General features: G+C 30.5%; 1 pseudogene; it reads right to left on the minus strand.

The window, feature by feature from the left end:
• Positions 1–9,016: 9,016 nt before the first annotated feature.
• Positions 9,017–9,718, minus strand: LOC18034976 (annotated as a pseudogene).
• Between the last annotated feature and the right edge of the window lie 3,320 nt (positions 9,719–13,038).

Genomic DNA, 13,038 nt, shown 5'->3' on the forward strand with positions numbered 1-13,038 from the left:
GTAGAGGGTTACGCCAAGGTGATTCGTTATCCCCTTACCTGTTTATCTTATGTGCTGAAGGGTTGAGTTCCCTGATTTGTGTGCATGAAAAGGCTGGTTTGATTCATGGTGTAAAGGTTGCTAGAGGTGCTCCAATAGTGTCCCATTTATTCTTTACAAATGATTCCTTCCTGTTTTTTCGAGCAAACCAGCAGGAAGCATATTTGATAAAGAGTATTCTAGCTTCTTATAGTCGTGCTTCTGGGCAAAAAGTTAATTTCAGCAAATCTTCTATTTCATTTAGCTCTAATGTGCTTACTGATGTTGTTAGCCATGTGTGTGGGGTGCTGGATGTTAATGTTACCTCTGATTATGGTGCTTATTTGGGTCTTCCCTCTTGTATTTGAAGAAAGAAAAAAGTTGTGTTTCAAAGCATCCATGACAAAGTTTGGCAGAGGCTTCAAGGATGGAATACGAAGCTGTTATCTAGAGGCGGAAAAGAAGTTTTACTAAAAACAATGGCGCAAGCAATGCTTAACTATGTAATGAATGTCTACCTTCTTCCGCTTGATCTTTGTAAGGAACTTGAAATTATGATGAACTCGTTTTGGTGGGGTAGTAAGCGCAATGGTGGTGGTGGAATTAAATGGATGAAGTGGGAGCGTCTATGCAAGCCGAAGGATTTTGGGGGGTTAGGTTTCAAGTAACTCCATATCTTCAATGTTGCAATGTTGGGTAAACATGTGTGAAATCTGTTGACAAACCCAACTTCTCTTGTTGCAAAGGTTCTTAAAGTCCATTATTTTCCTAGATCCTCTGTTTTTTATGTTAGCTTGGGGTTTAATCCGATTTTTATTTGGCGCTCCATAATGGCTTCAAAGGATGTTGTTATTAAAGGTAGCAGACTTCAGATTGAGAGTGGGCATCAGGCCCTCATTGGGAAAGCTCCTTGGCTTCCTGACTCTGATTGTGGTTTCATTACTACTGATCTGCATGAGGAACTTGTGATGGCTCCAGTATGCAGTTTGATGATGGTTGATCAGCGTCGATGGGACTATGATGTTGTGACCGACTTATTTAATGCCAGAAATAGAGATCTTATTCTGAAAATACCGCTTAGCACTCGTAGGGATCGTGATGTGTGGTATTGGTTGGCCGATCCTCGTGGTGTGTTTTCTGTTCGTAGCTGTTACAAGATGATGACTTATGATGCTAATAACTCTTCCTCGAGTTTTTGGAGACGCTTATGGAAATTGAATGTGCCGAGTAAAGTGAAGAATTTTCTTTGGCGTGCTGTTAAGAATGTTCTGCCTACAACTGATAACCTCCTTAGTCGAGAGTTCAGGTGCTGCCTACTTGCTCTGTTTGTAATGCCTATAATAAGTCTGTAATTCATGCTTTGGTGGAATGTGGTTTTTCCAAATCTTGCTGGATTGCTTCTCATGTTGGCTATGTTGGTCAAATGTCTTCTTTTATGGAGTGGCTTGGTATTATTTTTTCTCGTTGTAACAAAGAAGAGTGTGAGCTTGCTACTATGATTTGTTGGAGGATTTGGGCTCATCGTAATGATAAAGTTTGGAATAAAAGATGTGGTCGGTTTTACCAAATTCTCAACTCTGCTAGCCACCTTTTACACTAGTGGCAATCTTTGAGAAAACAAGTTATGTTTGCTGATGTAGATGAGAGCAGCTTGGTTCAGGGGTTGTGTGCTGGGAAAGACCTCATGTTGGTTGGGTTAAATGCAATGTTGATGCTGCTGTGTTTTCTTTTCAATCGAAAAGCAGTTTTGGCTGTGTGGTTCGCAATTCTGATGGTACTTTCTTGGCTGCAAAGTGTGATAGTTTTGCTGGCAGTTTTCGGGCTAGACAAGCAGAAGCGTTTGGTGTTCGGGAGGCACTTAGCTAGTTGAAGAATCTGCAACTTCCTCGTGTGGTAATTGAATTGGACTATCTTCAAGTTTTTAAAGCTTTAACTAAGAACCAGTCAAGTCCTAATGGCTTTGGACTCATAATTGAGGAATGTCGTTTTTTAGCTCAGAATTTGGGAGAAATGAAATTCTCATTTGCCAGTCGATCTGCGAACACTGCTGCCCATAGTGTTGCTAGGGTGGGGGGTTCTATGTCAGGTTCTAGAGAGTGGACTGTTGCTCCATCTCGTTGGTTACTGAAAAATTTGTAATCGTTTTTGTTTAATGCATTTCTCTTAAAAAAATAATAATAATAGTTAGGGTAAGGTGAAGCTCTTAGGAAATAAATATGATTTAATCAAATTCTATTTTTAATTTTATAAATTAAATTATTTTCTATTTAATTTTATACATATTTTTTATTTTAAAATTTTGATTTATTGTAGACAAATAAGGGAGTTTGGCACAATAAATTCTTAATATATTAATATAAGATATGGTAAAATTGTATTTTGACTTATTGCAGACAAACTAAATTTGGCACAATAAATATTTAATCCATAATGAAATTAATGGGAAAATAATATAATTTATAAAATTAATCTTTTGGGCAATAAATCTAAAAAAATGTAAAAAGAATTTATTAAATTTTATTTACTACTAAGAGTGGATCTATAACCCTAACTAATTTAATATCATAATTACTTTATTGAAATCAAGTTGTATAAGTTTTGTTTTCATTTTTAGATAAAGTAAAATAAACAAAGTAAATATTTTTTCTGTAGATTGATCTCGGACTCATCGAGCTATAATATAACAAGACACTCTTATACTTTGAAGTTACAAATCACTTTTAATTTATGTCAAGTTTTTGACGCCGTTGCTAGGGAAATGTTTTTTTTTTGTTTCATTTTTTTGTTTTTCATTTTTTCTCTTTTTGTAAATTTTCATTCACGCCCTTTTCCTCTTATTAACTTCTGTTTTGTCCACAAAATCTTTCAGAATCTTTACATTCATATCACATGGCTTTGTTCTAAACTTCTAAAAATTACTATCTGGCCATAAAATTATAAAGAATTTGCAAACGATCCCTAGACGAAATTTCTCATAATAATGAGACTTGGACTTACATCTTGCACTTATTTGGACTCAATTTGGACCAATTTGGCCTCAATTTAGACTAAGCAAACTGAATATTGACTCTTAATTTTTTTTATTTAATTTTTCGTATTTATTTTATTTTATTATACGGCTGGTTTGACCGCCAAAATTGTTATTTAATTTTCAATTTTTTTTATTATTTTGCATTTATTTTATGCTTTATTTTATATTGTTAATTCGTATGGTGGGTTCAACCACCAAAATTATTATTTATTTTTAATTAATGTTTTTTTTAATTTTTTGTACACTTATATTATTTGCATATTTAATTTTCCTTTTTTTTTGCAATTTTCATTTAGTTCTTTTGTTACTAATTTCTTTGAATATTACCTTTGTGATATAATTATTGCATGATATGTTGGTCTCGAACTTCAAGTGGCAGGTTAATTCGTAGATCTCAATCACCACCACCAATCACGGACGAGATACAAGATGAGAAAAAAAAACAAGGAAATTAATAATGTTAGCATACCACGGCATTGAAGTAACATAAAATAAAAATTCATCAGGGAAAGAATCATTGATAGGTGTTATATCAGTGCAGTATTTAGATGTGAGTCTTGATAAATGATCAACAATGACATTTTTGACACTCTTTTCATTTTTTATGGTAAGGTCAAATTCTTGAAGTAACAAAATCCAACAAATTAATCTTGGTTTGGCATCCTGTTTTTTTGGACTAATTTGTCGGATTTGGTTACATCAAAAATTTGACCTTACCATCAAAGATAAAAAGGGTTTCGAAAATGTCGTTACTGATAATTTATCAAGACTCACATCCAAATACTACATTGATATAACACCCATCAATGATTCTTTCCTTGATGAATTTTTATTTTCTGTTACTTCAATGTCATGGTATGCTAACATTGTTAATTTTCTTATTTTTTTCATCTTGTATCTCGTCCATGATTGGTAGTGGTGATTGACATCTACGAATTAACCTGCCAGGTAATTATAAGTTATCTCGACACGTTACCCAAAAAAATGTCTCAGTATGTGTGACACGTTGAACTAAGGTATTCAGATACTGCCATTGCACCCAAAAAATGAAAATAAAATATGCAAATAATGTAAGTGTACAAAAAATTAAAAATTAAAATTAAAATTAAATAACAATTTTGGTGGTTGAACCCACCATATAAACTAACAATATAAAATAAAGCATAAAATAAATGCAAAATAATAAAAAACTGAAAAATTAAATAACAATTTTGGCGGTCAAACCAGCCGTATAATAAAATAAATACGAAAATTAAATAAAAAATTAAGAGTCAATATTCAGTTTGCTTAGTCTAAATTGAGTTCAAATAAGTCCAAGATGTAAGTCCAAGATGTAAGTCCAAGTCTGGTTATTATGAGAAATTTCGTCCAGGGATCTTTGTACAAATTTTTTATAATTTTATGGTCAGACGGTAATTTTTAGAAGTTTAGAACAGAGTCATGTGGTATGAAAGTGACGACTCTAAAAGATTTTGTAGGCCAAACATAATTTAATAAGAGGAAAAGGGCGCGAGTGAAAATTTACAGAAAGGGAAAAATGAAAAACAGAAAAATGAAACAAAATAAAAACCTTTCCCCTGCAACGGTGCCAAAAACGTGACACAATTTAAAAGTAATTTTTAACTCCCAAGTATAAGAGTGTCTTGTTATATTATATTTCGGTGAGTCCGAGGTCGATCCATAGAGAAAAGATTTACTTTGTTTATTTTACTTTATCTAAAAATGAAAATAAAACTTATACAACTTGTTTTATATGAAATTATGAAATTGAATTAGTTAGGGTTATGGATCCACTCTTAGTGGTATATAAAATTTAATAAATTCTTTTTGCCATTTTTTTTAGATTTATTGCCCAAAAGATTAATCAAATAAATTGTTATTATTTTCCATTAATTTTATTATGGATTAAGTATTTATTGTGCCAAAATTTAATTTGTCTACAATAAGTCAAAATATCATTTTACCATACCTTATATTAAGATATTAAAAATTTATTGTGCCAAACTCCCTTATTTGTCTACAATAAATGAAAATTTCAAAATATAAAATATGTATAAAATTAAATAGAAAATAATTTAATTTATAAAATTAAAAATAAAATTTGATTAAATCATATTTATTTCCTAAGAGTTTCACCTTACCCTAACTATTATTATTTAGTTAAGCATAATTGAAATAAAAAGAATTATTAAAATTAAATTACTCATAATTAAAATGAATAAAAACAACTAAAATTGAAAATAAAACTAAATTTATTTATAAAATAATTAAGCAAAATATTTAAAACACACCTGAAAAACAAGATTACAGGGAGATTGAGAGAAATTGAGAAGAAGAGAGATGTAGAGAGATGATCAAAAACATAAAAATGAGGCTCTATTTATAGAAAAATAAATTCATAATCCAGTGTTTTGCGGCCCATCATAAGCTTTATGCATGCACTCCTTACAGCCATTAGATCATGATCCAACGACTGGTCAAACTTCAAAAGTCAACATTACACGTGGCATCATTTGACGCGTTCGATTCGGCCAAAAAATGGTTGAGATTCGGCGAGTTAATGGGTGGATCGGGTTGACCCAAATACAAAGATTCGAATCCTACAATTTGCTTTACCAACCATTGCCACGTGGCACAATCGTGGGCATTGAATTATGAACGATTGAGATTTAGTCAAAATTGCTAGCTATCCAATGCACGCATATCTATTGTAAGCTCATTTTATCATCCAATCAATGCTCGGTCAACAGAAAAAGTTAACTCTTTCGCACAACCTCAATTTTAAGCGGATTTTGACTCATCTTAAGGTTTTCAGACCTCCAAAATCTAAATTTGTCATCTGTTTATCTGTTTGGAGCCTCAAATTACACGAATTTAATATTTTACCTAATAAACGCACAAAAATATACAAAATTAAATATAATTAAGACACAATTAATAATTCATAATATATTGCATAAACACAAATATAAATTATAATATAGGCACAAAATAATTTTTTATCGCTTGATAATCAAACAATTTTTAATACTAATCACCAAGTCCCAACCTGACCCAATGACTAAAATGAAGGGCTCTAATCCTTAAAAAACCCGACCCTTCAAATTAAGCAACAACTTGACTTTAATAATTTTTTAATATTTTAGTTTTTTTTTAAGACTAGGACTCCTATTCTTCATCTTTAGTAATAATAATATTATTATTATTGTTCCTTTTTTTGGTTGGATTTGTTTGTAAGGAATTTAATAAATTATTTTTTATTCAACTTTAACAATAATAGAACATGTAACAATCTAACAAAATTAACCAAGCAACATGTAAATAAATCAAATACAAATTAACAAATTTAATGTGAAACAAAGACAAATATCCCTAAGGTGTAGATGTAACCATCTATGTGGTGTATGTGTGTCTTAATAATATTTTTATTTTAAAACTTAATTTAAATATCAAGACTTGGGACAGAGCTTTTTGGTAAAACCTTAACTCTAACACGAATGTAATTAGGTCCCGATTCCTTAAGCCCTAACCCAACGTTTAACCCTTTAAATTTGAGCTAAAGTAGGTCGGATCAATCAGGCCGAGGGTCAGATCAATCACACCGAGGGTCGGATCGACCCTTTTTATCATCCTAATAATTACCTTAAATTAAAATCACATTTTTAAAAAAATTATATAAAAATTATTCTTATACAAAGTAACAATATATGACCCATTAAGAAACGAACCTTTTATCCACAAACAAAATTTCAAAACCCACTTATAGACCTCAAAAGCATTTTAGTCCATTTAATCAAACATAAAAATACATGTACCAGCTGGTTAGCTTACACACTTCCCATACAAAGGCACTGGTCTTATTTCATTAAATAATAAGAGTATCACCAAAAAGCACTTCAAATAAAATTTTATTACTTATTTGAAGAGTCACATCAATATTTAAGGCTCCAAAAGACACTTCAATTAAAATTTTTCAAATAAAAAATGATTATCTCTCTTTAAATTTAGAGAGTTATTTTCTCCCTCTTCAATTTATATTTTATTACTTTTCATTGGAGAAAGAGAGAGAAGTGTTTTAATTGCTATTGACTTTTCCTTTTAAAAAATAATTATTTGATTAAAATAATATTAATTTATTTCTATTTGAAGAGTCTTTTGGAGAATATCATATTTTTTCACCCTTCTATTTGCCACATAGGTAAGCAAATAGATATTTGAAGAATAAAATTTATAGAGGCTTTTGGAGATGCTCTAATAATAAGGGTCCCTCTATGATGCCGTAATTTTTTTTACGGCATCAATAGCGTAAAAAATATGTACCGTTGGATGTAATCAAAGGTACATATTTTTTAATAATAAAAATATTTAATTATTTCAAAAATATTATAACTGGTTAACAAACCGGTTGAAAAGATTATTTTAAATTTTAAAAGAAAGACAATAGAGATACGATAAAACATGATCTCTTTCTTTATCTCATAAAATTCACCATCTATTTATCTCTCACGTTGTTGTATTGAAATTGGATTCTTGAATGCTGTCTCATTTCCTAAATGATTAACCATTGACAAGAATTGTAATCTCATTCTTTTAGTTCAACTTTTTCTCAGTTTATTGCCTTGAGTATTTGATAGGTAGGCTTTTACATGTGTTGGTAGATGGTGACATTAGACAAGGAATCATGGATTTGATGTTCTTTGTTGTACTAAATTCATATCAAATCTTGCTTTAATGCTATAATATATTTAGTTACTACCTTACATTTTCTTTTTTCACATTTGAAAACAAATTCTTTTTATTCATAGGATTACGTGACGTGTGCAGTCTTGAAGTGTGAACTTCAAAGCATAAAGTTGCATCGCAGCATGTTTGATAAGGAGCCAAGGAGGTGCTCATGCAACTTCATGCAGACCATGTTTCACGTGCGGGATGAATTTGTTTGAGTGTCAAAACAATAGCGGGAGAATCACCATGTCAAACTATTCGTTGCTGGTTTGGAAGAGAATCAAATTGTGGTTGTCATGTTTGATTTGGATTCGGTCACTAGGTTTATCTTTAAATATTTTTCTTATTTTATTTTACTATATTCTAGCTGATATTGTTGGCTAAGAACCAAAGACTTGTGATGTTAGCTACTATAAATAAGTTTCCCGCTGTGAATAAAGATAGTCAGCAATTATCAAACCTAACTATCTCGGGTCGTTCTCACCAAAAGCAGAACAACGTTATCATCTTTTTAGTCATTGTTAGCGAGCATTTGACTGGGACCTATCAATGTTAGGCAGCAAAGTTCCTTCCCTGCATTAGATAGAAAACAAAACAACCTAAATCAGGGAATCAAGTGAAACCAAGACTTGGCTCAGTCAGCACTCAACAGTTAGCCACTCGTGATTCGTCTTTTTCAGTGCGTGTTAGGATCCTAGTCTTAGTTCTACATTATTTCCTTTTCTGTTAAGGATTAGTTACTAAGTTATTATGTTATTAGGAATTATTATTTTAGTAGGATTTCTTTCGCTCTATATAAGGAATTGTTGTTACATTAATAAAGAATAAGAATTGCTTCAAAAACTCTCATTTTCCCTCTGGCCACCTCTCCTCATTATTTTTCTCTTCAATTCATTGCTTCTAAATTGCTATCTAAGAGCAACAGCCTAACAGTGCGCTTTCTCTTTTCGACTCGAATTCATCCCTTCGACAAACGACAAGATGGCAGGCAGCAAAAACAGGGGTTGAGGACCCGGTTAATCGGTGGAAGCAGCAACCCACCAATCGTTTAAGAAAAAGGGGCAAAGCAAGCAGAAGCCCACTTATTAATCTCAGTCTCTTATTCCATTCTCCTTTTCTCCACCCCCATTTAATCATCTCCAGCAGCGACGCGGGAAAGGTTAAACCGGCATGATCTTGCCCACTTATTAATGTAGTTATCTCTTTTTTTTCTTTTTTAATATCATTAATGTTGCCTTTCTCTTTTCGTTCCTCGCAAAAACAACAAGAGGGATCAAAATAGAAAGCACACCCGCAAGCCGAAGAAAACCCACACCAAATAAGATCTATAGAAGATAGGATAACATGTTCAAGCTTCTGGAACAGAGGCTACTACACGCTTCATGGAAGCAAACTTGATAAGGTGGTTGTAGCTGTCTTTTTCCTTGAACAATTTGGAGAAATGATGTTTGCAATACCAGATGCCTTCCAGGGCTGCGTAATTTGATGGGCTAATGGAATAACCACCATGTGAGCACTTGAAACATGACTTGTGATGGGCCTGGCTTTCCATTGCTACCTTCTCCGATGGACACACTATTTTACTGCAAGAAGCACATGTTTTTGGGTCCCAGATAACATGCTGGCAGCTTTGCTAGGCGATCTTGTCGAGTTAACTTCTCAATTAACTTTGCAGGTGATTGGAAATTCTTGTTAAAGTTACCCGACTCCTTGAAAAGTTGTTCAAAGTGAGGCTTAAAGTAAAGAACACCTTCCATGGATGAGTAATTGCTCAGCTTGAGTGTGCCTTTGCAGTGAGAGCACTTAAAGCAAGACTTATGATAAACAATCCCATCAGCAGATAATTGCTCAACTGGATAAACTGTCTTCTCACAGACCTTGCATTTCTGTTGGGTACCAATAAAAGACATTGCTTTTTGAATTTTGGTTGATAACTGCAAAAACAATATTGAACGTTTTGTTATTAGCAAACTTGCATGATTAAACTGTACTGGCCTAAAATATGTAATATTACACAGTATATACGATTGGATACACAAATGTGTATAGTTATATAGAAATTTTACAAATTTTAATTTCAACTTCTTTTCTTAAAGATATTCTGGATTTAGTAAACAAAAGTCACGGTTGTCCTCAAACTACACAAGATCAGATGTTTTCACTTAAATGGTATCAAATAATGAAGAATAATATTACAAGTTATGTATCTCTAGAAAGCTGTATTTGTCAGGAGTTCAACTAATTTTACGGTTTTCTATTTGAAGTTTTCTACATGACGATATGGCTTAAAGAATGGTGACTGCTCAGAATCATTGAAGCAACCAAGTCTATGATTATCAGCCAAATTTCATGATTTAACTATATTGATCTAGAACATATGAGTTTGCATATTATATATAGTACGATAGATAAATTCGTCCAACTATAGAACAACTTTAAATAATTAAATTCAGACTTTTCTTCTTAAAGATATTCACAATTTAGTGCGCAAAGGTCACAACTGTCTTGAACCTAAACAAGGCCTGAAGTTTCTGAATTAACTGATATCAATTAACAAGGAATAAAATTACAAACTATATATCCCTAGAAAGAAGTATTGTCAGGAGTTCAAATAATTTTACGGTTTTCTATTTGAAGTTTTCTACATGAAGATATGGCTTAAAGAATGTTGATTGCTCAGAATCACTAAAGCAACCAAGTCCATGATTATCAGCCGAATTTTCATGATTTAACTGTATTGATCTAGAATGTATGAGATTGCATGCTATATATGTTTGGATAGATAAATATGTCTAGTTACGACAGAACGTTACAGAATCAAATTCAGACATCTCTTCTTAAAGATATTTACAATTTAGTGTACAAAGGTCACAACTGTCTTCAAACTACACAAGGCCAGATTTTTTTAATTAAATGATACCAATTCCTCAAGAACAAATTACAAGCTATAAACCCCTAGAAAGTTCTATATTTTAGAAGTTCAAATAATTTTACATGTTTAATTTGAATTTTTCTACATTAAGATATGACTTAAAAAGTACAGATTACTCAGAAGCATTGAAGCAACCAACTTGGAAGATATATTAGTTCTTTCTTTCAGCCTTTCCCCTTAAGGACAACAACCGCCAAACATTATATGCTTAATTTTCTTATGTTTCTACATTTTTTTTTCTTTGGAAAAACAGTAGAACAGTGTTTAATCTAAAGTATTGGTTATTACATGGTTACACAGCCGAAATCTCCTCATGACCATCTCTCTAGTCAACAACAAAATAAAGATAAAAATCCTAAATATCAAATTATAAAAAACAGATGCAGTACTAACTTTCTTTATCAATATCAATGGCTTTCTTGTAGTGATAGCTCCCAGATTTATCTTGAACATAATTTTTTTCAAAACTAAAAAACTTGATTAATTGATAAAAAAAATCTACTTAAATTAAATTGGATTGATTGACTAAAAACTCCACTCAAATTTAATCTTTGATGAGATCCTGTCTGTTGTATACAAATATGAGTTTGAATTGTGTTAGTTTATTCTGCCAACAGTCAAACTGGTTAACATAAACCGTTTGGATCGTGTAGTGGGCTCAAGTTCGGCAAATTTCAGTGACCACCCTACAATTTCAAACATTCTCACAATTTCACTTAAATAATATATTTTATTTAATTACACAAAATTCAATAAATATATGATTTTTGTAAAATATATGAACATGTATATGAAACTGATATTCATAGGAATTTTTAATTACACTTTAAAATTTATTTTATCTATGTATCCTACATCATTCATTATCGACTTTTCATAATTTTATTAAGTAGTAATTTCAAGCCAAACATAAAAGAGTTTCAACATTTAATTAATTTGAAGACTCAATGTGAGACTCAAAATTGCTAAAATAGTATTTAAATCATATTGTTAATGTTATAAGATAACTTGATTATCATGTAATTAAACTAATTTCAAAATTTATTTTCAAAGCATGCAAACAAATGTAATCTCTGCTATGAGTTTTTTTTTTTTTTTTAATGTATGGTGTTTGTCCAATGGTGAAATATAAATAATAGCCTTCAATTTCTCATGTGGTATATTTTATTGGCTTACTAGCTTATAAAACTATATGCAAATGTTGAAAATTGGACTGCTGCATAAAATATCATGTGATATATCTTATTTGACCTTAGATTAATGTATCGAATGCCCATAAAACATAGTTTACTTTGTAATTCTACAAATTAATTTTTACTAATATTTATATTTCATTTATCAATTCATAATTCATCGGGATAATTACAAATTTAATTTCTCTCCTATTAATAAATAGGGGTACATACAAGTACTCAATATCTGTGTGTGTGTGTGTGTGTGTCACTTAATATGTTTTAATAACTATAAGAATAATTTCCTCTACTAACTTTTTCCCATACAATTTTTATTACATTTTACCAATTGTATTTCTATACTACTATTTTGTAAAAGAAAGCTATAATTGACTACTCAAAAATATCTTCATATTTTTTATTACATTTACATTAAAGTTTTAGTATATTAGAAATGCAAAGTTTAATTTTCAATAACATAACACTTTAACGAAATCAACATATTAAGTGCAATGTATGATAGATGATATGACACTTTAAATATGCTACAAAGTTAATAGGGAAAAAACCACCCACACCTCTAAAGTTTGCTTAAATAGTAAAAAATAATCCCTTAAAATTAAAAAATATAATATATAAAATAAGATAAGATAAAATTTATAAAATTTTATGAATATTAAAAAATTTATTTTAACATTATTAATTTGTCATATTCTTTTAATAATATTAAAATCTATTTCACATACGAATAATATTAAATTATTATACCTAACATTCAAAGTAATATATAAAATTTATATTTTTTTTTACAATATCTTATTTAATTATGTCTATATTAATATCGATCTTAAAATCAATTTTTGGATTAATTAATTTTAGTAAATCCATCGGGATAGACTAAAAATAACTTAATATGAATAAAATTTTCATCATACACGTTATTTTATTAATTATACTTATTGTAATATTTTATCTATATCATATGATATTTATTTATCAGTTCTATACTATTACTATATTTATATTTATTTAGGTTGTTTTAATTAAAATGTATAATAATCATTATTTGTTTCGGGGGGGGAATAAAAGGGTCCCCAAAAAAAGGGAAAAAAAAAAATTTTTTTTGTTTAAAAAAAAAAAAATTTTTAAAATTTTTTGAA

The sequence above is a fragment of the Citrus clementina genome, unplaced genomic scaffold, assembly GCF_000493195.1.
Source record: "Citrus clementina cultivar Clemenules unplaced genomic scaffold, Citrus_clementina_v1.0 scaffold_8, whole genome shotgun sequence".
NCBI lineage: Eukaryota > Viridiplantae > Streptophyta > Magnoliopsida > Sapindales > Rutaceae > Citrus > Citrus x clementina.